The sequence below is a fragment of the Acomys minous genome, assembly GCF_964271855.1.
Source record: "Acomys minous genome assembly, chromosome: 3".
Lineage (NCBI taxonomy): Eukaryota > Metazoa > Chordata > Mammalia > Rodentia > Muridae > Acomys > Acomys minous.
In genome coordinates this window covers 135,951,118-135,977,504 of record NC_140485.1, presented here as the reverse complement: position 1 = coordinate 135,977,504, position 26,387 = coordinate 135,951,118, and the positions used below count along the sequence as shown (strand labels likewise).

Sequence of the window (26,387 nt, the reverse complement as noted above, 5' to 3'; positions counted from 1 at the left end):
CCATTTAAAGAGCTATGTAGTATTCCCTTACTCTGGCTGTAGTTTGACTTTTTTATCTTGTGATTACAGTTTATGAAGCATTTTTCCATGTCCCTGTTGGTCATCTATGTATCTCCTTTTGAGAGGGACCCATTCATCTTCTTTGCCCACTTAACAACTTTTAATTAGGTTTATCAATTTCGTCCTGTTTGTGTGAGTGTTTGGCCTGCATGCCTGTATGTGTACCGTATGCATACTTGGTGTCTGCAGAGTCAGAAGAGGGTGGCAATCAAACCTGGGTCCTCTGCAGGAGCAACAAGTGTTCTTAACTCCTGAGCCAGCTCAGCAGCCCATTTTGCCTGTCTTTTTAAATCAGGATATTTGTTTTCCTATTACTGAATGTTTGCATTCCTAATATACAGTGAAAATTTATCCCTTCTCAGATACATGGCTTCCAACATTTTCTCTCATTCCATAGCACTATCTCTTTGTTTTATGTTTTTTTTTTTACGGTGTAGAATGTTCTCTATCCCATTTGTCTGTTTTTTATTTTGTTTCTCTTGTTTTTGAGGTTATAGGAAGCATTGTTGTTCAGACCAAAGTCATGGGTGCTTTACTTTGTATTCTTCTAGCAGTTTTAGAGTTTCTGATTTTGTATCTATGTTTTCACTCTGCTTTGGACTAAATTGTGCAGATTTTGTGAGGCAGGGGATAATTTCATTCTCATGCATGTAAATAGTCATTTTCCCTACAATCTTTTATGGAAGAAATTGGACTTTTTTTTACTGTCATCTCTCTATGTATGTATGTATGTATGCATGTATGCATGTATGCAGTATGTGCGTGTGTAGTATGTATTAATGCATGTATGTATGTATGTATCTATCTATTTATCTATCTATCTATCTATCTATCATCTACCTATTATCTATCCATGTATCTATGACTCTATGATCTATCTTTGAATCATCTAATTATCTGTCATCTATCTACATACCTCCCTATTGCTATATATATATCCTCTGTAACCTGTAGCCTGTTTGCTATTATATATGACAACACGTAACAATCCTTCCCTTCTCTGAATTTCTGTAGCTGTACAAAATGCTGAAACAAATATTAGCCATCATATGCAGTAACGTTTTCAAGAAGGTGCTAGATCACATAGCATGGACTTACAAAGAGTTTTGAGAAAATATAGGTTTTTGTTGGGGTTAGTATTTTGCCCCAGTTCTATACTCTGTGAAAGGAGTGGGAAACCCAGTAGGTAATGCTGTGGGCAGGCTTCGAAGTGATGTGTGGGAGGGGGTCTACTGAAGGTTCGGCTGCTGCTGCTTTGGGGACTCGTGGAGACAGCCCATGCAGGATGTTTCTCAGCATTTATTGTTGGGACTGAGTCTACTAAGGACCACCTAGACTGGTTGTAGGAAAGAACACATGAGGTGAAGAAAAGCAAGGAAAAAAAACAAACCTGTGAGATGAACCGTGGTCAACAAGGATGGTTGGAACCTTTAAGAACAAACTTTTAGCTTGTCTTGGCTCTCACTGGCTCCAGACTCACTGTGGGTGGCCTACAGGGACACTGATGTCCAGTCCTGTGCAGCTGTTCCACATGAGAGGGCATGGGGTAGCTTTTAGCGCACTGGGGAGATCTGACAGGAATCAGAAAGCCTAGATGTATGGGCAGGACAACAGATCAGTGAGCAACCAGCATCAAAACTATGACCGCTTTTCACTTATTTGTGCAAAATCATAGGCCAAAGGTGTTTAACAGGAGCCTAAAACTGTAGAGAGAAGAGAATGCTGAGGAGTATAGTTCAAAGCCACCACAGAGGCCAAAAGTTAGCTAACCTGAGCCTCGACTTGTAGAGAGAAGGGAATGCTGGGCAATGTAGTTCAAAGCCTCCACAGAGGCCAAATGTTAGCTAACCGAGCCTAGAACTGTAGAGAGAAGGGAATGCTGGGAAATGTAGTTCAAAGCCACCACAGAGGCCAAATGTTAACTAACCTGAGCATAGACCTGTAGAGAGAATGGAATGCTGGGAAATGTAGTTCAAAGCCACCACAGAGGACAAACGCTGAGCTTGAGAACATTCTTAAAGGCCAGGCCGGCCTGGGGTGGTGGCGCTTGCATGCCTTTCATCCCAGCACTCAGGAGGCAGACACAGGAGGATTGCTGTGAGTTTGAGGTGAGTCCAGGACAGCCAAGGCTACACAGAGAAACCCTGTCTCGAAAAATAGAAACAAACAGAGTAGCACAGTACCTCATCCCTTCCTCCCTATCTCCCCATTGGTCTTGTTGCATGTGGGAAGTCACATGCTTTACATGTACTCCTGGGAGTTTAGGGACGTGGAAACTAAACATCTGTTGAGAGAAGCCTAAGCAGGGACATGTTGCTGCCACTTCTTGAAGGCAGCAGATGGGGCTTCTGGGGACAGCGTTGTCAAGGTCCCGAGGGAAGGTTACATGAAGGCTGAGGATAAATACTGCAGACCAGAGTACTGACATTCAGTAAACACTTGCTGCGTAAATGAAAGGCTTCATTTAAGTTTGTCCCCCCAGCGTCCAGTTTTACTTGGGATAGCAATGGACTCAGAACATCTTTTTTTTTTTGTTGTTGTTGTTGAGACAGGGACTCAAACATTTCATGTACTATGTAACCAAGGATGGCCTTCAACTCCATCCTCCTGCCTCCACCTCCCAGTGCTGGGATTATGGGTGCGTGTTACCATGTGGCTTACGCCGTGCTAGGGATGAGAGCCAGGGTGTGCATGCACGGCAGTACAGCAGAACGACAGTCCCTGTTCATCGCCACTAGGTTTTGCCTGACGCATCTAAGCAGAAGTGTTGTGTAGGACCTTCAGGAAGGCAGCTTGCGGACGGCTGACTCAGCCTGGGGTCCGTCTTTTAGACGTTCTAAGTGCATGAGACAGTTGGTGGTCCAGCAGTCATTTTGGATTAGGAGGTGACACTGAAGATGAAAGCTATAAGGTACACGGAGAATCAGAAAGCCAGTCTTCGTTGGTTGTTCTGTAGTAGTGAGTTAAACAATACAGACAGTGTCATTTAGGCTGCCCCTGCCTCCCCTCCCCCCCGTAATGTTTAATCAACAACGATATGTTTGGGTGCTGAAAGCTGGTATTGAAAGGTAGGAGCAGTTAGAAAGCATGCCAATAGGAGAGGAACAGTTAAATAAAAGCCAGTAAAGTCACAGGGTAGACTTTCTTTTGCTCTCCAGAAAGCCAGAGGATGATTCCAAGAAAGCACTGGAAAACGCAGGCTATAAACTACCCCATCTAGTCCAGGTTCTGGCCTGCTGCTTTTTCCAGACCATTAACAACAACCTGTTCGGACAGGGACGGGGTGTTCTTGGTCCCATTTTAGCAAGAACATGGAGTAAGTACCAAGAGATGATATCAGTAATTGTGCTTACATTCACAAAAATGCTCCTGCTCTGACCACAAACCAAGCCAAACCCAGTGTGTTTCAGTCTTTAAAGGGCCAAAGACCTTTCAAGCTGAGATATCCCCATGTCCCTCCCGTCTGTGCGTCTGTCCGGCCATTGTTCTCACCAGATGGTTTGTTTTGTTTGTTTGTTTGTTTCTTCTAGCTATGTAGTTTTCTCTCTCTCTCTCTCTCTCTCTCTCTCTCTCTCTCTCTCTCTCACACACACACACACGCACACGCACACGCACACGCGCACACACACACACACACACACAGAGAGAGAGAGAGAGAGAGAGAGAGAGAGAGAGAGAGAAAGAGAGAGAGAGAGAAGGAGAGAGAGATATATGGAGAGACACAGAGAGACAGAAAGGCAGAGAGACAGAAAAGTGACATTGACACACAGAGGTACAGATCAGGGAGAGGCAGGTGAGGGAGGAAGATGGAGGGAGAGGGGTGGAGAGAAGGTGAGAGAGGAGACTTGAGTGCTAGTTCACTGATTTTTAAAACTCATTTCTCTTCCCCTTCATTTTCTTCTCATTCTCTCTTCCAATGGGCTGGATCCTTCTATGTTAGATTCTCCTAAATGATGTCTGTCTGTCTGTCTGTCTATCTATCTATCTATCTATCTATCTATCTATCTATCTATCTATCTATCTATCTCCCCCATGTATTTCAGTGGCCTTTGGTAAGGAAATGTGTTCCTGTGGTTGTTGTTGGTCTAAGTTTGTGAAGAAGTGACATTGTTCTGAAGCAAGGCTGGCGTGTCCCTGCTCCTCACCAAGGAGACCCTCAGTAGGGCACTGACTGGTCTCTAGATCTACAAGCTCATCCAACCTGCTTGATGCAGCTTCTAGAATCTCTTCCTATTCAAATTTCCTTGTCTAATCCCAGCATTCGGGAGGCAGAGGCAGGTGCAGATCGCTGTGAGTTTGAGGCCAGCCTCGTCTACAAAGTGAGTCCAGGACAGCCAGAGCTCTACAGAGAAAGCCTGTCTTGAAAAACAAAAGAAGACAAACAAACAAACATTAAATAAATAAAATAAAATCTCCTTGTCATTTGAAAATACCTTAAACTGACTCCTCATCTGTGATGAAGTTCTAGCACATGGTCTCTCACTGTCAGTTTTTAGATTAATTTCAAACCTTCTTTCCTGGCTTTCTTTGGGGGTCTTTTGCTGAGCTCCTTTGGTCAACTTCAAGACACTTGAAGACTTATTCTACTATGTGTGGCCCTTGGGAGGTGGGGCTAGCTGAACTCCCAGCCCAGTATTTGCACAATCCAGAGCTGAGACCTGCTAGAACAGGAAGACAGAAGTACACAGACAGAAGTGTGCAGGATTCTGGAGGCCGGAGCTGCCAGCTCGGCTGTACCAAAGCTGTCTGTTAGGAAGTTATCTTTCATGTACAATTGCTTCCCCTAAGTACTTAAGCACATTACCCGCACCTGTAATTATATGTACCTCAGAATTGCATAAAAGGTGACTTCTTAGGCAGACTAAATAAAACCGCGGCCTCCTTTATATCCTCTACTGCCTGCTATTCCTCAGCGTGAGGGGGAAAGGAGGAAAGGAATGGAAGCAGAGAGGAGGTAGTTGCCCGTTAGAGAGCCGCTCACAGGTGAACTTGGTCTCTCATTTCAGCCTTTTGAACTGCACTTGACAGGGCTCAGAGGGCCAAGGGTGCTTGCCTCTCTCTGCTCTTGCTGGCCGGCCAGGTGCTAGGAAGCTATGTGTCTTGAACAACACAACTAGCTCCCTTGTGGGGAGGGGCTTTGTGGGAGGGTGAGGCAGTAAGTTTCATCAGTTCTCACTGACCTGTTTCTTGAATGTGACTGTTCCTCTTCTTCTCCATCCTCCTCCTCCTCCTCTTTTTCCTCCTTCTCTTCCTCCTCCTCCTTTTCTTCTCCCTTCTCATCCTGTGTTTCTTTATCAGGTCTTTTGTGTGCCTGAATCTGGGTTCTGCCTAATCCCCTCTGTCTGGGGGTTGGGATGTCCATCCACAGCAGGGTAATTCTGGCCCCATGGCTACAGGTCTGGCCCAAGAGCCTGGCACACTTCACACATTAGGGGAAAGTAGGTGTGGACAATGACCTAGCATTGTCCCCTGTCAATGCTGAGCTTTCAAAAGCCATTCCTTGTACACTGTCAAGGCTGGTAACCCACAGAAGCTGTGCACACTGCATACAGTCTACTTGAGTCCTCCAGGATCAAGTTCGTGTTTGGATGACGATCCCTAACATCCCATCATGTGTTTACATACATGGTTGCCCTCTGTGTTCAGAGACTGCGTTCAGAGGTCAACTCTTTTATTGCTTGGATAGGGTCTTTCTGGGAAAACAAATATATGGAAGAGTCACCTGACACTCTTTTGGAAGGGACCAGTGATTTATGCACACCTAACCTACAAATACAGTGACTGGCCGTGGAAGGAACCCCAAAGGCATGAAAAAGCAGAAAGAACCTTTCCGTCAAGGTTCTAGCATCTTCTTGGAACAAGAAACACACGCAGGTATAGACACACAGTAGTAGCATATGCAGGGTAAGGAAGTGAATGGAAAAAAGAGAATCCTATTTGCAGAAGGAGCCAGCCTGTGTCCGGAAGTCTGTGTCAAGAACTACAGTGCCAGGTCGTTCACTCACAAATTCCTATGCATAAGCACCTCTCTTGCCTATGGGCACGTGGTTGTTATTTTCTTACAGTGTCCTGGGTGTCCCCAGGACAGATGTGGGGAGTGAGAGGGAATACTGGCTTCATGCTGTGACTACTGAAAATTTAATGTAATTAAAGAATGAAAATCTACTGTCTGGGGCTGGAAGGTGAGGAAGACAAGGGGGTTGGTGAAGGGCCAGGAAGCCAGAGTGGGGTGCTGGGGGTGGGGGGAAGTGGAGGGTTAAGGCTCAGTGTCAAGGTTTCTGGAGGAGAAATACAGAAATGGGATTGGGGGGGCGGGGACACGTGGAGAACATCTTGTTCCTTGCATATCAGTGGGAGGGATCCCCGTGGGGGCTCTTTTAAAGTCATCAGTAAAAATGTGGCTTTTGCAAGGATTTTCAGAGTCCAGTTTATGCTGCGCAGCGGCGCCTATGGCAGAGTGCCAGGCAGTGTTGAAGGGAAAGGGGAGACGACTCTCAGTCCCGGCTACTTTGGAGGGCGGAACACCTTGACTTCTCCCCACTGAGACACAGTAATGGGGCCAGGAAGAAAGGGAAGGAAATAAACTCCTTAAAGTGTTGATGACGTGGCAGACGGCCCGGCCCGTGCGGTGATTTCGTGAGTCGTTAGGGCTGACAGCAGGCTCGCGTGGGCCCGTTCGTTCATTCACCATTCACTCAACAGTAAAACAGACAGAATCCCTGACAGTCCTCGTAGGGGTCACATTCTGGCCGAGGATGCTCTGCTGATGGCAAAGGGTTGTCAGTGTTTTTGTACTCTGGCATAACGGGACATCATTCAAATAGGGCTTGGGCTTCTGGCTGCTGTTGACAAGGCTTGGTTGATTGGTGGCAGGACCACCAGTGTGTGGTGCCAACATTCCCAGTGCAGGTGTGCAAGGTGGGTGCTGCCACCCCCAGCTTCCTTCCTGTGAGGCAGAGCCCTGATTCCCAAGGTCTGGGGCACGGCTGGAGAGAGTGTGTTTTCAACTGAAATTTCCCAAATGATTTTTTGTGGTTGTTGTTTTTTGTTCTAGGGGGTGAACTCAGGACCCTTGCACTCTTCCTCTGAGCTAGATCCCATCTTTTTTTTTTTTTTTTCTTTTAGACTTTTACATTTTGAGATGAAGTCTGCTCACATTTGCCAGGCTGGTCTGAAATTTGTAATCCTCCTGCCTCAGCCTTCTGAGTAGCTGGGATCACTGGCTTGCATTACCTTACCTGGCTTAAGTTTTGAGTATGCTCATTATTCAGAAAGCTGCATTCGGTGATGGAGTTGTGACATCTTGTATCTGCTCCAGCTTCTTTCCCCGAGTTCGGCCTGTGGGAAAATCTTAGGGGGTTAAAAAAAAATTGGCTTACACTACTAGAAAATACCTAACTAGGGTATTAAGTCTCTTCTTGGTAGCCTGCTATCCTTCCTCTGAGTGCCACCAGGCCTCCCCATCCAGAGGACGTGGTCAAATATGGGACACCAGAGTTCGTGTGAAAGTCAGACCCCACTCTCCACTCAGCTGTGGAGAATGTCCTGACCATTGGCTAGAGCTGGGGAGGGGTTTGAAGTTTACTGCACATATTGGCATATACAGGGGGAGGAGGTCCCCCTCAGTCACAGTCATAGGGGAGGGGAGTAAGGGGAAAATGGGAGGGAAGGAGGAATGGGAGGATACAAGGGATGGGATAACAATTGAGATGTAATATGAATAAATTAATAAAATATATTAAAAAACAAAGAAATTACCTAACTATGTATCACTTACCTCCTTTCTTTCCCCCGTGGTCAGTGTCCCGGCAGCCTCTCCTGAAGGAGAGATAAACATGTTTTTTGTTTAGATCACAAGAGAGGGCATGAGGAAAAAGTGAGAGAACAGGTGATATTTATCCCCTTAGAAGTCGAATCACCTTGTGGGGGAGGTTGGTTATTAACTAGCTGAAAAATATCCTTGAACAAATTCTGAGAGGAGGTATAAATGTGAGGCAAAAACAAGAGATTGGGCCTTTGGAGACTTTGGATAGTTTGGGCTGTTCAGTTCACTTTGAGACACTCCTAGAGAGAATTGCTCTCAGGAAGGCTTTGGGGCTCTGGGCTCTGGCTGAGGTTCTGGGTTCTGGTTCCTCCAGGTTCCTGCAGAAGAAATCCTGCTAATTACACCAGGAGAATTGTTCCTCAGAACTGATATCCTTACGGTTTCGTTATTATATTCATTATTCTCCTTTTCCTATTGTTTAGGTTAGTCAGGTCATAAGTGAGGTAATCTCGGCTACTAAGTTCGTAATAAAATATATTTGCTAAGAAAACTGAGCCTACACTCTCCTGCCCTGATGCTCTGTCTATGATATGGGTATAGTAGTAGGAAGCAGACAATTCCAGCTGGTCACGGGGTATCCTCAGTCAGGGATGGGATGGGGAAGAGGAAGAGAAGGGGTAGAGGCAGAGGGAAAGGGAGGGGATGGAGAGAGAGAGAGAGAGAGAGAGAGAGAGAGAGAGAGAGAGAGAGAGAGAGAGAGAGAGTGTCTTCTTACCTCAGTCAACAGAATGCAGAGAATCCCTTAAAGACACAGGGGCCTGCTTCCGTGGCCATTCTAAATCCTGTGAAGTTGACAATCAAGATTGATCATCACAAGGGGTGTGTGCACCAAAGGGGAAATAAGAGTGACTCAGTTTTAAAACCTTCTTCCGTTTACCTAATAAACACGTTGCCGCCTTTCCCCCCTTTTTTGTGGGTTGTGTCAATGGCAGCCAAAACTCAGCCAAAGCATTTACCAGGCCTAACTCTGCTTCCCCTAATGTACGCACGTGAGGGAAATGCCAAGAAAGGCGAGACTTCTCTCCCAGGCAGACCCTAAAATTAATTTCCCTGTTCTTTTTATAGCTCAGCGACAGAAAGATTCAGTAAGGAACAGACATAGCTAAAGATCCTTACCAGCAACTCCAATTTCTTTCCCACTGAAGAAAACCTGGGCACACCATAAGGTGGCCCTCGGTGAATCACAGCTTTGTGTAATTCCTTCTCCTCCTATGTTTGCTGAAATAGTGAGTTGTTTTTGGCCAATAAAATCTGGGTTGTCACTTCCTGTGGCTACACTACATTACATGGCAAGGGAGGATGGGCTTATTATTAAGGTATTTGTCAATCAGTTGAGTTTTGAGTTAATACAAAGGGTTGCCCTGGGTATGTCTGAGTTAAAGAGGTGAGAGCTCACAAAAGGGGAACTGAGGCACTCAACACGTAAAAAGTGTGAGAGAAACCACAATCTATTTTTTTGGGGGGGCATATGTGTATATGTGTGTGCACGTTTGTGTTAAAGGGTACTTGTGTGTGTGTGTGTGTGTGTGTGTGTGTGTGTGTGTAGGTGCATGTGTGCAGGTGTATATGAATGGATAACCTTAGCTGTCATTCTTCAGGTACTGTCCACTGTATGTTTGGAGGGCCTTTCTCTATCCTGGAGCTTACCATGTAGCAGCGAGCCACTGTGCTCCCCCTGTCCCCGCTCACTCACTGCTGGGATTATAATTGTGTGCTACCATGCTAGGCTTTTATACTTGGGTACTGGGGGTGAGGGTGGGTGAACTCAGATCCTTATGCTTTCAGAGTAGGTACTTTATTGGCTGAGCTATGTCCCGAGGGCCTAGTGGATGGTCTTTGAACCTATTGTGTGTATGTAGTCCTTTGTTAGGCGCCAACAGAAAACAAACACAGTAACAGTTGGCTGTCACCTGCCCTGGCTTCCTCACTCTCTTCTAGTGAGCCACCTCATTCTTATTCTTCCCTACTGTTAATGGTTGAAAATGAAACTGAAAGGTTCCTGTGTTAGGGACTGGCTGCTTTTGGGAAATGAACTGGTTAACAGCTCTCTCTGATCTAATCAGTAGGCTAATTCATCGATGAATTCGTAATTTGATAATGTTATTGAGTGGGCAGCAGGTGGTGGGGCATGGGCCTGATTGACACGCAGTGTATCGCTGGGCATGTATAGCTGGTCCTGGCTTCTCTCTGTGTCCCACCTGCCACGAGGTGAGCATCTGTGTTGCACCCATGTCCTGTGCTACACCTTCTAGATCATGATCCTTGGCTTCACCAGAGCAAAGGAGCCAGGCTGTTACGGACTGGAACATTTGAAACTGTGAGCCAAACAAACCTTTTTTCCTTTATGCTATTTTTGCCAAGTATTTTGTCATTGCAATACACAAGTAACTGACACATCTAATTCCTTTCCTTCCAACCTTCCTTCCTTTCTTCCTCCATGACTCTCCCCATCCTTCCCTCTTTCCATTCCTTACTCTCATTCATCTCTTTTCAAAACAGTGTGAGCAGTGATGACCTCTCCTTAGGAGAATGAAAAGGAGATGAAGGTTGGTAAGTTCTGTGGCTAGACCCTTATCACTACTTAAATGCAACAAGAAGACCCGATTCATTCTCCCCCCCACCTCTTTCTCTTTCTCTCCTCCCTCTTCCCTCCCTTGCTTCCTCTTTCCCTCCCTCCCATTCTCTCTGCTGTTCTTTTACAGTTCCATGTTTGTAAGAAGACTGAGCAGACATTGTAGAGCTCTTGTGTACCCATGGCTTTACACAGGACAGCATTTCTGATCCATCTCTTAAAACCCATGACCTTGTCTCTCAAAAGTCCATTTACCTTAGGTATACCATATACATTAGTAGGTGCACTGCCAAGTACATGGCTCTATAAATATCTGGTGGTGTGCGGCTACCATTGTAATATTGTAAAGAGTAAGTTTCACTGCTCTGGAAATGTCTTGTGCTCTGTCAGTTACTTCTTTCCTCTTCCCCAACCCCTTGACATCTTGATTTTCCCAAAGGATAACATAAGAATAAAATCAAAGTATGTAGACATTTCAGATTGGCTTCTCCACCTTGCAATGTGCACTTGACATCCCGCTCCATCTTTTCATGGCTTGATAACTTGTAGTCACAGTGAATTATACCCTATTATCTAGAGTTACGACAGTTTATCTATATAACAACTGAAGTGTATCTTCGTAGATTCCAAGTTGGGGAAATTCTTCATAAAGTTCCTACAAGCTCCTGCTGCAGGCTTTTGTGGGGGGACAGGTTTTCAACTCATCTGGACAAGGCCAAGGAGCATAGTTGTGGATCCTGTGATAGGAGTGTGTTGGTTGGTCAGGAGCTGGCAGATTGCCTGCTGAAGTGGCTGCACTGTTTGGATTCCAGCCAGCTCTGAATGTGCGTCCCCAGCACTCCACAGCATGGCCAGGATTTGGTGGGCCACTGTCTTGGAGTTTGGCATTCTAATAGTTGTGTGGTGGCATTTCATTATAACTTTAGTTTGCATTTCCCTGGTGCCGTACGATATGAGTATCTTTCCTCACTTCTCTTTCATGCTTGAGGTGATTGGCAGTGATGAAATCCACTGGGAACTTTCCCTTCTTCCTATGAGGCTCTGAGAGGCGGGATTTCTCTGTTCTCTTATTAAAATATCACTAAGCAGTGAGCACAAACCAGAAAGCATGAGGTTTAGATTTCACAGAATGTCCTCACCTGCTATGCACAGTCTTGATTACATGGTAGTGAGTATCTTTTTTGGAACTGGGATAGTATAGACCTTATATAATTCTAAAGGTGAGTGAAGGGGACGCTCCTACGATGCTTTCAGAAGGAGGTTCTTCAAGGGTCTCGTATGACAGAGGAGAGAAGAGGAGCTGGCATGTCAGGACTGCTAGTGCCACAGCTATTCCAGTGGCTGTGAGCTGGGAAGCCAGGGAGTTTGGCTGTGTGATTGTGGTCTGTTCAAGTCGTCCCACTCCTTGCCTCTGCTCACACCAGGGTGCAAGGTCAGGTGCTGCCATCACATATACAGTTAGTGTCAGAAAGCAATCACAGTCTAACTGTTGGGATACGCAAACGCAACCCACACAACCCGAGTGGTTAACATGACTTTGGCGTTAATGGAGGACAACCAGACACTACACCCATTCTCTTTTCCAGTGAAATATTATTTCCCTATTGCACGGCTCCAAAGTTTAAAAGTTACAAAGTATCTAGAGCTTTGGAGACGGTACAATTTAGTAGGCTGCACCATTTCATAATCTTGTCCTGAAACAGCTGTGTCTAAGCTTTGTGAAAATGACTTAACTCATATTGCGGATGATGGCCTTGCTTCCCGGAGGCAGGAACAATTGAGGATGGCTGAGGCTAGTTTTTCCCATTTCTCTTTTTCCAAGTTTGCAAAGGGAGCTTGTAGACAGATTCCTCTACAGAAGTGTTTGCAGCCAGGCCGCGGCTCTCCTATGTAGCATGAGAGCTCAAGGGCCCTCAGACTTTGCACATTGAAAGCTGGCGTTGTATAAAGCTTTAGCTCACACCAAAGCTTAGGCATACACTCTTCTTGTCCAGAAACAATGTTTTTGTTTCCAAAGCATCAAGTGTGGTGGGTTGAGCAAATATATTTATAGCTGTATTCTCCAGCAATTGTATAAGATGGAGATAGTAGAATAAAAAAAAATTCATAGACTTACAAGGGCACAGAGAACGGGAGATCAGGTTCAGGATAGTTACTGCAGTGTAGAGGTTCAACAGTACGTGGATGTGGCCACAGAGTTCTCAAACAGGCTAAAGCTAAAGCTAATCTACCCAAAGAAGAAACAGACACAGGCTGCATGACTAATAGAAGCTCCGGGAGCTGGATCGATGAGGACCGTGGAGTTGGGGTGGGGGCCCTTAGCGGGGCAGGTATGGCTGAGGAGGTCAAAAGTCAAAGGTCAAAGTCTTCCAGAGATGTAAGTAGAACCCTTCTTGACCCTAGATCCTCCCCCTCTCCCATGGTAAAGCAAGTTTCCTTCACTCTAGACCACAAGCCAACATTCTTCGGCCCAAAGACACTGAAGAAGAATGACTTTACCTAAGGGGACACCAGGCTCCCCTGAGACAGGAGCCTGGAGGAAATCAGGAACCCGGTGGAGTATCCATTTGAACACACACCCCATGGCTTCTCGGTTCCACCAGTCCAGGCAGAGACGCACCTCTTAGATGCTTCTCGCTCTTACACCATGGCAGCCTGGTAATGGACAGCGGCTTCCAGGCCAAGACGCCTTGCAGTCTCAGGTAGGTTGTTCCCTGCCTGTATGACTTTGTCTGGGTACTTAGTCTTGGTAGCTCTCATCTGCAATGCTGGGTGAGACACGCCTTCAGTGCGTAGTTGCTAGAAAGCCAAGCGAGGTGGTCGGAGGTGTAAAGACTCCAAGGAGAGATGCCACTGTTTCTGAAATAATTTTTGAGAGACCTTGCAGAGACATTTTTCAGTGTTCCTGTCAAAACCTATTCTTTTTATCTGACTTTTAGACATCAGTCCAATAGCTAACATAGCAAACAATCGAGAGGCTTTGCTGACCCCTCCCCTCCCCGCTGCAGCGTTAGCCACAGTGGGAGCCAGGCTAGACAATTCTTTACAAGCTGGTTTCATATCGGTGTAACCGCCCCCTCGTTTTAATCTTTCTTTTTATCTCAAGGGGGTATCAGTTCGCTTCCTGAATACTTTCCCAAAGATGTAGCTCTGGTTTGCAAACACATTTTATAAGCTACTTGACTGCACGCTCTTGCTAGACACCCGTCTTTCAGAGGCTTAGAGAAGTCTCTCAGCTACTGAATGAACACCATTGATACCTATATCTTGAGGAATGTCATTCTAAATTAAAATATTCCAAGTCTCTCCACAGCCTAACAGATTTCCTAATTAACCTGTGAATACTGTCAATCTGCTAATATAGTTCATTTGTTCCTTTAGAAATGAGTCCTATAAAATTTCTTTTATTTACTTTACCAGCATGAGAACTAAGGCATCCCTAGGGATAGCCCAGACTTCCGGTCAAAAGCGGATAACATGAATTAGTGTACTCAACGGGAGGATGGCTATTTTGGTTCTAGAACTTTTTTTATTCTTCTTCAAACTGAAGACTCCAGCTTCATGGCTTGTCCTTCCTGCAATGCCTCGTGTCTGTCTTTATAGAGTCCTTGGGGTGAGGCGGATCCTTGGGGGCCCAGGAGCCTGCAGGCACTAACTTCCTTGGCAGACTTGCAATGGTGGGTCTTTTATCCCTCACACTGGACCCCAGGGCACAGGACTGGATTGAGGGGTAATTACGTTTTCTGGAATGGGATCCCCAGAGGCCCACGTGTTAGAGACTTGGTTCCTAGGGCGGTAGGATTGGAGGTCATAGAACTTCTGGAAGGTAGACTTGGGGCAGGTTTGTGAACCCCCGGGGATACTAAAAGGGATTGTGTGATGCTGGCATCTCTCTTTCGTTGCTTCCTGGCCATGAGGTAAGCAGCTGGCCCTGCCTTATGCTTCCTCCATGTGCACTTACCTGCCTCTGCATGAGCTGCCCAGCCAAAGCCAGCCTAGAGTGATGGCCTCCTCTGACGTTGGGCCAGACATTCAGAAACTTTAAAAAATGTGTGTATATATATATGTGTGTGTATATATGGTTCAGTGGGAAAGGGCACTTGTCAAAAATCCTAATGACCCAAGTCCAGCATGGTAGAAGTCATACATGGTAGAAGGGAAGAAGAGAATCAACTCCCATGAGCTGTCTGTTAGTCCTTACAGGTAGGTACACTATGGCATACATGTATGCACATGGGAACACACACACACATACATACATACTAAATAAAATTTAATAAAACATAATTTCGTTGGACGTTTTAGTGGTAGGATGCTGACACAAAAATGTTGATGCTAACTTGTGTGATTTTTCTCCTGTCTTTCCTTCCTCAAGGGGTCATCAGGACCAGCTTTGATTTTGCCATCTCACTTTAATTTTTTTTCAATCATATAGGATATGTCTAGATTCATCCATGGTATAGCATCCACTTACAATAGATTTTTACTGCTGAGTGTCATAGTCTGGAGACACAGTGTAATTTATCATCTATTTGTTTTCCTATGAAAGGTAGGCATGTTTGGCAGCTCCACCATGGCCAGCTCCTGGCAAAAGTATAGCACACAAAAGTAGGACAAAATATATCTTTGATGCCTTGCATATTTTTTTCCTACTGTTGTTTTGAGGGAAACTGTAAGCATCCTACTTGGCACACAGTACAGTAAAAGTGAATATTGAAGCAATATTGTAAGTGACAGTAGAATTTGGGACAACTTCAGCCTTGTTTACACCTAGGGCACTGAGGTAGAATGCTGCCTCATCCTGGCTTGGTGGAAAGGGCACCGAGGTGAGGGTCGATTAGAGGAGACCAATGTCTGTGTAGCTGGGGAAAGTGGGGATCTCAGAAGACAGTTCCCAATACCCCAATTAAAGCCATAGACACAGTTGCAAAATAAATGAACAACGTTTCTATTGTGGAAATTTAGGTTTTCCCTCTGTGTGTCACATGTGTGAGCGTGTGTCATGGCGCAAGTATGGAGGTCAGAGGACAACTTTCAGGAGCCTATTATCTTTTGCTGCCATATGGGGATTGGGGACCAAACTCAAGAACTTAGCTGTCAGGCTTGTCAGCAGGGGTCTTCTCGTAGGGAGCCATCTTGATGGCACAAAGGCAGGTTTCTTGTTTACAAATGAACCTCTTGTTAGTTACCTTGACTTCTCTGATGCAGTAATACGTTTTTAAAAAGTTCTCTACTTGGTTGAATGTAAAATGATGAGTGTTGGCATAGTTTTGGACAAATCTTTCCACAGGAAACATTTTTCAGAATTATACTTTTATAATTTTAAAAACATTTCTTTTCATTCCAATGTTTGTAGCAACATTGCTTTGGTTGTCCCATGTCCGCCTTTAGCCTCACTTGGTAGGCTTGGGATAAATGTCCCTGTTATACCTCGGTGTGGTTCAGACCCATGGGATCTGCATAGGCTCACCCAGGGAGACTGTGCTCTCTCTGTGGCTCTCTAGGGCCCCTTTCTATGGATATCTGGGGCCCCTGCTTCCTAGTAAATGAGGGGTGGGGCTGCACCTTCCTGGTGAATCTGACACAGTCAGGGTCCCTGAGTGATATGAGTCCGAGTGGAGGTGCTGAGTTTCCTATTCAGAAAATCACTTGGAGTAAGGCAGGAGCAACAAACAAACAAAACAATAAACAAACAAACAAATAAATAAAAACCCATCCCATAAAGACATGTTTACTTCTCCATTCTCAGTTTATAGTAACATTTAAAAATGACACTTGTATGCCTAGAACTCTTATTAAGAAGTTTTGCTCATCAATATTTTGCTCATTACAAAATGCAATTAATCGATACTACTGAGCTCTCTGAAAATTCCCAAGAACCTCTGCTGTTACTGTGTCCCAATTCTTTTTTGGGGACAATTGAAGTAAACTGCCATCATTCTTATCCCCCTGTACCAACATCTAGGATTCCCTTACCCAAAGATGCTCAGGGCCTGTCACAGGGGAAACACTCCGTCCAGTGCTTTCTAATTCAGATGGCTCTTAGAGAATGTGCCTGCGTAGGGACCTCTGGTTGAGTAGAGCAGAGCTGCCTTGCCTACCTATGCCTCTAAAGGCCAGATGCCCCCAAACCCCTTTCTTCTCCGAAGAGTGAATGAAAAGGAATGGGAGTTCACTCTCTCCCAGCCTGGACCACAGCCAGGCCAAAGTCCCCTGAATTGTCCATCTCCATCTCCTGAGGTCAGTATTTCCCCGCTAGTGGGAGGGCTCAAGATTATACAGACATTTGAAAAACCTAGTCTGACCCTGGCAGCACAAGCTCATGATCCCAGCCGCACAGGAAGATCAGGAGTTCAAGGTGAACTTGCTCCTACACAGTGGGTTTGAGATGAGACTGTTACAAGCATCTCAGCAACAACAACAACAACAACAACAACAACAACAACAACAACGCTAGGGCTATCAGTCTGTGGAAAGTGCTTGCCATGTATGTGAGGTCCTGTGTTCAACTATTTCATTTGTACCATACCCCCTCTGCCATTTATATTTTAGCGTGTAATAACTTTTTCTTAAAATTGTACCCTCTACAGAGCAAAGGAATTAAAGGCTTGGTCGTGGGCTCCTGGCACTTTGGTACTTTGCTTCCATTGATGTTACTTAGCCAGAAATACCTGAAGGCCAGTCCAGATTTGAGCTACTTGAGAGACACTTAAGATTGGTACCATAATAATATTACGTGAATTATTTCATATCAGTGTAATTTGGCAGGCGCTGCGCTGTCCCCTTGTCAGTATGAGTGTGTAATAATAGGTAAACCCTGACTGCATCGATCACAAGGCAAGCACTGACTGACTCAACATCCAGTTGAATTGTTGGTCATTATCCATTTCCAGTTCTAATGTTTGAGTCCCCAAAGATTTCAAATTTGAACTGTTTTATAAACTTAAGTAACTTTTTTTTCCCCACTTAAAATTGACTGCGCGGTTTCTTTTAGCTATGTGTGTCTAGTGAGAGTTGTCCATTTTTATTCCTGTGTTGTATTCTGCTGTTTGAATTGCCACAATTTATCTGACCAGTGGCTGCTGGGCCTCTGAATTCCTTACCATTTTGGGGGCAACGAACTCAGTTGCTACATGTATTTGAGTATAGTTTTTTGTGTGATCATAGGTTTTCATTACTGTTGATAAAAATCTAGGAGTAGAGTTGCTGGATAGCATAGCAAGTGCACATGCCACTTATAAAGAAAGTGCAAGGCAGTTTTGCAAATTGGCTGGGCCGTTTGCCTCCCCTCCAGCAGTGTGGCAGAGTTCTACAGGGCATTTGAAATGCTTTCTGACAGGAGTATAAGGAGAAAGGGTTAAGGTGTTTGTTATAGGAAAAATAGACTTGCGGCTTAGTTAGGCTTCTGGTTGGTGGCTGCAGCTGATGACCAGTGTCCTCCCACACAGCCTCTGAATGGCGTTTGTCATCACTGTGTGCTGAAGATATTGTCAGTAACAACTGTTGGAAGATTCAGGGCTGGGCCTTCTTATTCCTTGTTGTCTCAGAACCCAGCAGTATCTAGTCCACAGTGACTCTTAAGATGCATTGGTGGAGTCAGCAGCAGGCACCACTAGTGGATGAGGTCCTGCTAGAGAATTCCTTTGCTTTTTATTTTCTATGGCAAAGGTACCGATGTCATGTAATTTACCTAATAACACAGTAAATGTGGCAAATTTTAAAAGAGGGTTGTTGGAAAGCTCATTAAATGGAGACTTGAGGTGCTTGAGATGGCTCAGTAGGTAAAAATGCTCGTCATGCAAGCCTGGTGACCTGAGTTCACTCTCTGGGACTTACATAAATGGAGAAGCAAGGCATTGCCTCTAGGAGCTGTTTTGTAATATCCATAGTGCTTCATGTATGTGCAAGTACAGGAATGTATACACATACATGTATGTGCACACACATACCACACACACGGAGGTGGGAGGGGGAAAGAGGGAGGGGGAAGGAGGGAGGGAGGGAGGGAGGGAGAGAGAGAGAGAGAGAGAGAGAGAGAGAGAGAGAGAGAGAGAGAGAGAGAGAGAGAGAAGGGGGAGAGAAATGGTGAGAGAAGAAGGCATACTTTGGCTAACTTTGAGTGTGAACTTCCTTGGATTTAGAATTTCTTGGGAGGAGACAAACTTCCGGACCTGTCTATAAGGTTCCTTCCTGAAAGGGTTATTTGAAATATTGAGATACCCCTCCAAGACATGTGTGGGCTCGGGGCCCATACTGTACAAAACGGGAAGAAAAAAGCCACCTGACCATCAGCCCCGTCACTCCTTGCTTCCCGACTTGGTGAGGTATGAGGAGCCTCAGCTGGGTGCTCCCACTGCCCTGCTTTCCTAGCTGCGAGGGGCTCTCTCAAACCAGCAGCCACAATAGCCCCTCTCTTAAGTTTGGTTGCAGTAATGAAGAGAGCAACTAGATTCGCATTACATCATACCTAGTGTATTGTGTGTAGGGGCGGGGGAGCGGGCTGGTTGTCAGGGCAGAGTACCACGAGCCCTTAAGGTATCTGCTGTTGGCCCTTCCAGCGCTCCAGGCTTCTTTCTGCCAGCCATCTTGACTCTAAGCATCCCATTCCTTCTCTTTGCTATGATTTGGATGGTAGAAATGAATAGCCAAGTGAGGAAAGTGTGTGCGTCACTCACCCCTGAAGCCATTAGCCACTGGGTGCCACTGTTGATGTCTTCACTGAGTAGGCAAAGCCACTTTCTTTCTTCCTCCTCCCCTCCTCCTCCCTTTCTCTTTTCCTTCCTTCCTTCCCTCCCACTACCCCCATTTTCATCCTGAGAGTAAAATCAGGGCCCCTTGAGTTTGAACCACTGCAGATTAGTTGGCCGTAGCACAAGTATTTTGTGGCCGTGCGTGGGATGTTTCTATAGATTCTGTCCGTGCCTGGGACCAGTCCCTTCTCTTCAGATGTGTACTTTCGTGCTCTTTGCAGTGCATTTCTGGGTGCCACTGCTGTCCTCCAGGCATCCTCCCTCTGCAAACCCACACTGGCTCAGGCAGGAGTGTTTATGTGTGGTCATCAAACAGAAGCAAATCTTGTTGGCGAATCTGTACATGCTCACAATGCAGAACTGTAGAAACAAGTGTAGCCCTGGGAAGCTGGGGTGCTGTGGAGCTGAGCGTGCTTCCGGACCCAGAAGGAGGCCTCGTGACTGCAGGGGAAGGAGGGAGCACTCTCGAGGTGTCTGGGGCTGCAGTGAGCAAGAGGCTGGGCTTCAGGATAGCCCCTCCCTCTGTGAGCCTGTGTAATTTGTTTACAGTTTCTGAGCCGTGGAGTCACCAGACAGCACTCTAACAGCTTGTTTTCTGTGTGCTGCCCCTGCTCCTTTCTATCCCCTTTCTTGCCCGTTGTTTTGATTTTAGAAATGATCGCATGCCTTCCCTCAGCTGGCTGTTTAATCAGAAATCCCTTTACTGGCCACCGGGGCTGAGGCATTGGGGCAGCATTTGATGTGCTAGTACCACAGTGCCTTTCTTTCTCCATTGTGCTTATCCGTGAGCCCCGCATCGTGGCGCAACCTCTAACCCCAGCACTTGGAAGGCAGAGGCAGGTGGATCTCTGTGAGTTTGAGTTCAAGGATAGCCTGGTCTACATAGCGAATACCAGGACAGCCAAAGCTACATAGTGAGACTCTGTCTCAAAAAAGACAACAAAACAAAACAAAACAAACACAAACAAACAAACAAACAAATGAAAATGCCACAAAAAATAACAAAACCAACCAATGAAAAGAGGTTATCTTTGTTCATACCTGGTTCTACTTTCTGTGGCATTCTTCTCATATAATTTAATTCTCTTTTAGAAAAATGGATGAAATATTGTTATTTAAAAGTAACTTTTTTATGTTTACTTGTATAGTGACCATTTTCTCTCCTCTATTATTGTTGCTGTTGTTGTTGTTGTTATTATTATTATTATTATTACTTTATATTAGACAAGTTTTATGGGCATCCCCAGCAACTCAAGATGTCTACATTGTAACTTTCAGACATTGTGAATGTGTTGGGTGATATGACAGAGGAGAGTTAAGATCCTAGAAGGAATTCTGAGGTGGGGGCCCAGGACACTCGTGAGGGAGATGGAGGAGACCCGAGGAAAGGATGGCTTGAGAAAGACGCATCCCGACACAGCCGGAGTTGAAGATGGAGCAGGCCCGACCTAGGGAGAGACTCCAGCTACCTGGGTGGGGCCTACTCTCATGGAGCCTCCAGAAGGCTGCGCAGCCCTGCAGACACCTTGTCTATGGGTCTGTGGGACACAACACCCAATCATGACAACGAGTGGCTGTTGTTTGAAGCTGTGTTAATCTGTTATAGCAGCGACGAGAAACTAATCTGTCGTGACTTTTTCTCAGGGCTTGTTTGAGTGAGCTGCTGAAGCGTGAGTGTGGGAGGTGAGTTTCGTCTGGTCCTGTGCTTTGGAGGATGTCTCTATGGAGCCTTCGTTTCTCTGTTTGCCGTTCTGTTGGCCCTGCTTATTATTTCCTTCTGCTTGCTCATGTTGGGTTTAATTTGATTTCTTGTCCATTTTGTAAGGTAGTTATTCAATTCGTGTTTTGAGAGCATTCTTTAAACCTAACATAAGCATCTAACGCTATAAATTTTCTTATGACACACTGATTATGTTTTGATATGGGATGTTTTCATTCTCTCTCAATTTAAAAGATTTTCTAATTTTCTCAAGATCCTGTATTTGAATCACAGATTATTTAGAAGTGTGTTACTCTCCAGAAGTATTTCTGTTATTGATCTCTAATTTGTTTCTGCTTTTGTATATACTTTGTAGATTTATTTCTTTTAAATTTAAGATTTTTTTTTGTACAAACATGGCATATTTCAGTGAATGTCCTATGTTACATAAATCTTGTTTTTGGCCAGATGTTTTGTTAATATCAATCAGATCAATTTGATCGAGAGTATATTTAGGTTTATAGTCATATCAGCTTTATCTTTGATTTTTTTTTATGATTGCTAAGACAACGTTAGAGTCCCCAATAAGAATGGCAGATTTTTTGGTTTCTCTTTTGAGTTGGTTGGATTTTGCTTTGTGTGATTTGAAGCTTTTGCTGTGGGATGAATACATTTTTAGAGCTGCGTGGTCCTCTTAGAGAGTGGACCCCGTTACTATTACGGAACGTGACATCACTTGCTCTAAGGTTCCCTTTAGCCTGAGATTGACACGCCAATACTGTTCTTCTCTTGATCAGTGCTTGCATGGCATGTCTTTTTTTCTTTAAATTTTTCTTTGGCTCACTATAAACAGTAGGGTCGCACCCTACTGTTTTATCTACTTTGCTCACTTACGTCTATCTTTCGTTCTCCCTGGCAAACAACCGAGGGATCTGTAGCCGGTTTCTTCTCCAGCATTGTGTAACATTGTCTGATTTTTCCATGTGCATGATTTGCTTTTGGTTTCCGGCAGTTTTTCTAAGATGTAGTCTTCTTTATAATTTTAAACTTGGGGATCGAATCTATAACCCATAAGCTGAGGAGCAGTATCAGCCACCATCTCTTTAAAAACCGCCTCTGTCAGTCAGGAGCGGGTGGTCCAGGCACAGAACCAGAACAGCAGGAGCTGCGTTGACACACGTGTGCACACAGACGGACTCACAGACTTGTCACAGGTGTTCAGCCATGTAAATCCCTGGGCTGGCTCAGTGCTTCAGGGGAGCCACAGTCAACAAGACAGACAGACCAGATGAGACGGTGGACACCTGCATGGATGGGTCACATGCTGGCTTGTTTTCTTGCCAAGTTGATACAAATTAGGGTCATTTTGGAAGAGGAAACCTCAGCTGAGAACTTGCCTCCATCAGATTGGCCTGTAGGCAAGTGTGTGGTGCGTTTTCTTGGTTAGCAGTTGATGCCGGAGGGTCCAGCTCACAGAGGGTGAAGTCATGCCTCAGCAGTAAGTCCTGGGCTAGCTAAGAAAGCACACTGAGTGCGCCATGGTAGCAAGCCTGTGATGTGTAGCATTCTTCTGTGGCTCTGCTCTCCTTTGACTCCAGCTTCCTGCCCTGAGTTCCTGCCCTGTTCCCTCAATGATGGGCTATGATATGGAAGTCGTAGACAGGCAAACCCCTTTCTTTCCAAGGATCTTTGGGTCAGATTTTTTTTTTTTTAATCACAGCAACAGAAATTAGGCCAGGACGGTGACAGTTTTTGACATCTCTGATTGCCTCCAAAATTTTATCTTTGGTGGCAAGGTCTTACTCATCCTCCAATATGGAGTTAAAAGAAGTCACTTTATCCGAGGGTTGAGGACACTAGGAAAGAAAAACTGACAGGAGCCGGCTGGTGCTTTACAACAAGCCACACAGTGGGTGAGAAACGACTTGAGTGTTGAGAACATCTCGTGACCTGCACCTGCCTTCTGAGTGTAGAGGGATGTGGGCAGTACAGCAGTACTTCTGCCCTCTAAGTCTGGCACCAGATGTCGCTGGTAACTCACACCTCCCCGTCTAGACATGGGAATAAAACCAGTGGAAGGGGCACCAGCCTGGCTAAGTCTACACACTCACCTCTCACCTGGCTGCCTCACTCTTCTCCTTCAGTGGCAAACGATTGGCCTTTTTGTGCTGTCCTCTGTCCTTTGTGCTTTATCTCAAACTTTTCTTCCTTTGGTGCTTTTAGGCCTCTGTACTTCTGTAGTTTTCTGGATATTTTCCTATCAACCATCTTCCATTTTACTAAACCTCTCTTTAGCCATTTGAATCTGCCATTAAACCTGTTACAAAGTCTCGAATTTTAATTACTTTTCCATAAAAAAAAAATCTGCTTATTTTTCGTGTTGTAGTTTCTTGTTCTTAGCTGAAATTGTCCATATTCTCATTAATTTTCTTGAACATATTAGTCATAGTTACTTCCATCCGAGCTGCATAATTTTACCATCTTGATTTCTTCGTTTCCCCCCATTCTTTTATTTTTATTGATTGATTTTGGCCTCATTATTTTTTAACCTTTTTTTGTGAAATTCTTTGTGAATTTTACATTATGCACCCCAATCCCACCCATCCCCCTGTCTTTTCATATCTGCCCTCTGCCTTTGCAACCTCCCCCACAAAAAAGAAAAACAAACAAACAAACAAGTAAATGAACACTCATCCTGGCAGCTGCAGTGTGTCACGGTGTGTTAACATGACAATACACCCTTTTGTCCGAAGATCTTTTCTTGCAAATGTTCATTGCAACGAATCATTGGTCTGTTGGGGGCCTCTGGCTTCTGCTATGCTATCAGTACTGGATCTTCATCTGGAGCTTTCTTGGATCTGTTGTTACCCTGTGTCTTGGTGATGCTGCAGCTTTGGATCTGTAGGACCAGCCTCTTCATGTGCCCCAGCAGTTCATAGATGGGGTAGATGCTGAGGTGGGACAACTCAAAGCCGTGGATCTGGGCCTGGGTGGTAGCTGAGTTGGACAGCCTGGCAGCTCTCCGTCACCCACGCTACAGGGCAAGCTCTCTAGCATCGCTCACTTAGTGTTGCAGCTGGCAAGGGGTGGGACCAGCTCTCCTGCTTTCACACCCCTGGGGACCAGCTCACTGGTGCTCCTGCCGCCAGGGCCAGCTCTACTGTGCTGTCCAGGCAAGCTGCAGGGCCCAATCTCCCAAGTGCTACAGCTGATGAGGGCCAGGGACAGCTCTCCAATCCTCATGACCCTGGGCCTTGCTCTCCTGCCTGCCCCAGGTGGTGAGGGGCAAAAGGGTGGCACCCCTCCCATGCCCACACCACCCCAGGGCAGACAAAGTGCAGCGCCAGCTCTCACACACTCATGTCCTTGGGCTGGCTCACCTGAATCCCCACCACCAGAGGTCCGCATGCATGAGCCTTGGTGTCCCCAGCAGAAACGAAGAGAAGACTTACTGGTGACCTTGCTACTATCACCATTTTATAGCTTCTGGGTGTTTTTTTCAAGGACATGAACAACAGGTCATAGCTGGGCCCAGGGATGAGGAATGGCCAGGCTAGGGCTTCATGTTTCACACTCATATGTACAAGTGAACAAACCTCTTATGATCTTTGTTTTTCTGCTCGTACAATGAATGTCATGTTAGCTGACGTTTCTAGCTTTACCATAACCACAGGACCATTCATTACCTTCTTTCATTACCCTAAGAACATTCTACAGAAATAATGATAAAGATGTTCTAGCAGCTTCCATTGGTCAGTCACTTCCTTTCTGTCATCGCCTTTCCTCAGATGGTCCCCTGATTAAATCTTATCAAACCCTACAAGATAAAGGCTGCTGTTGTCCTGTTTCAGGGGACACAGCATGTCACATTCCTCGTGATGAAGGTTTGGAGCGGGGCGTGTGGGGATGGCCTAGTTGGAAAAGTACTTGCCACACAAGCAGGAGAACTTGAGCTTGGGTTTACCCACATGACAGAGGCCAGCTCTGTCCACAGCTCCATCATGGCAGGCAGAGATGGGGCAGGGGCAGGGGCGGGGTGGGGGTGGGGGGGAATCCTTGATCCCTGGGAGGCTTGCTAGTCAAGAAGCCTGGCTGAATCGGTGAGCTCCGGGTTCAGTGAGGGACCCTCTCCCCAAATTACAAGGTGGGAAGTGATTGAGGAAGATTCCTGAGGTTGACCTCTGGCCTCTATGCACATACATCCACATCCACACACATGAACATGTACATACTAACATGTGTCACCCCCACCCCACCCCCATAGAGACAAGTTCAAAGTGATTCGTTGCAGGTACTACAGAAAATAAATGCTAGGTTTGGGAGAATATATTAAGGCCAGTATCAGACTCAAAGATGCTTTGCAGTGCTGCAGATCAAATCCAGGACCTAGTAAATGCTAGTCAGGTGCATCACCACTGAGCCTTAACCCTGGCCCCCCTTTGTGCATGTGTGTGCATTGGTGTGCATGTGTATGTATACACACACACACACACACACACACACACACACACACACACACACGCTGTAGCATTTGTGTGGGGGTCAGAGGACAATCTGGATAACCTCAGGTGTGGTCCTCACCTTCCTCTTTGTTTCATGCTAGGTCTCTTTGTTGCTATAGGAGTTCTCCCGTCTCCTCCTTCTGTCTGACCATAGTAATGCTGGAATTGCAGACATGCACACTGCACCTGCCTTTTCATGGATTCTGGGGATTTGAACTTAGGTCTCCACACTTGCATAGCAAGCTCCTTGTGTGTTGAACTGCCTTCCCAGCCAACCCTCAGCTGCTTGACAGAAAACAAAAAAATCAGGAAACAAACAAACAAACAAACAAACAAACAAAACCCTAAGAGATGAGTGGGAAAGAGCGCAAGACCCTCTGTCCACTGCAAGGGATGGCGGGAAAGCTTGGGCCCCTGCTTGGGGTCTTCAGTGCTATATGGGGAACTGCAACGGCCAGGAGCACAGGGCTCCCTTGGGGTGTTGACTCTGGCTGCTTGCGTGCTCTGTACCTCTTGTTTTCTCCCACTGAATAGGCTTTATGTAGCCAGGGCTGAGCTCCCCAGGGAGCAAGGCACTTCTCGTTAAACCCCAGTCTTAAATTATAGCTCTCTGCGGGGATTAGCACCATAGAATCAGTGTGCAGACCAAACCCGAGTGTCACCAAGCAAATATTTCACATTTCATGTTAAATCATATCCTAAAGCAAGTGTGAAGAACTGGGATTAAGTGAGAAATATACATTTAAGGGGCTGAAATGGCTCTGACTCAGGGTGAAATCCAGCCATACAATCCTGCTCCCTTCTTGGGGAGGCTGGGCAGCTGGTTGGTTGCAAGGGCTGAGTGTCCAGAGACGCGGGGTGAGCAGGAGGTGTTGAGGTGAGACGGGGTGCGCTGCTGGCAGGATCGCTGGCTGTCAGCCTCAGGAGCATAACTGGGGTTTGGGTTTGAGGAAGGAGATTTCTCGGATTGTGTAGAAAT

The 26,387-nt window shown here is 45.7% G+C and overlaps 1 long non-coding RNA gene across 1 annotated transcript in view; it reads left to right on the top strand.

The window, feature by feature from the left end:
* LOC311595086 overlaps positions 1-26,387 on the top strand; it is a 344,736-nt gene that overhangs the window by 12,970 nt on the left and 305,379 nt on the right. The window contains exons 3-5 of the long non-coding RNA XR_014778308.1: positions 8,951-9,111; positions 12,905-13,159; positions 20,852-20,890. This is a non-coding gene — a long non-coding RNA (uncharacterized lncRNA). The remainder of the gene's footprint in view (positions 1-8,950; positions 9,112-12,904; positions 13,160-20,851; positions 20,891-26,387) is intronic.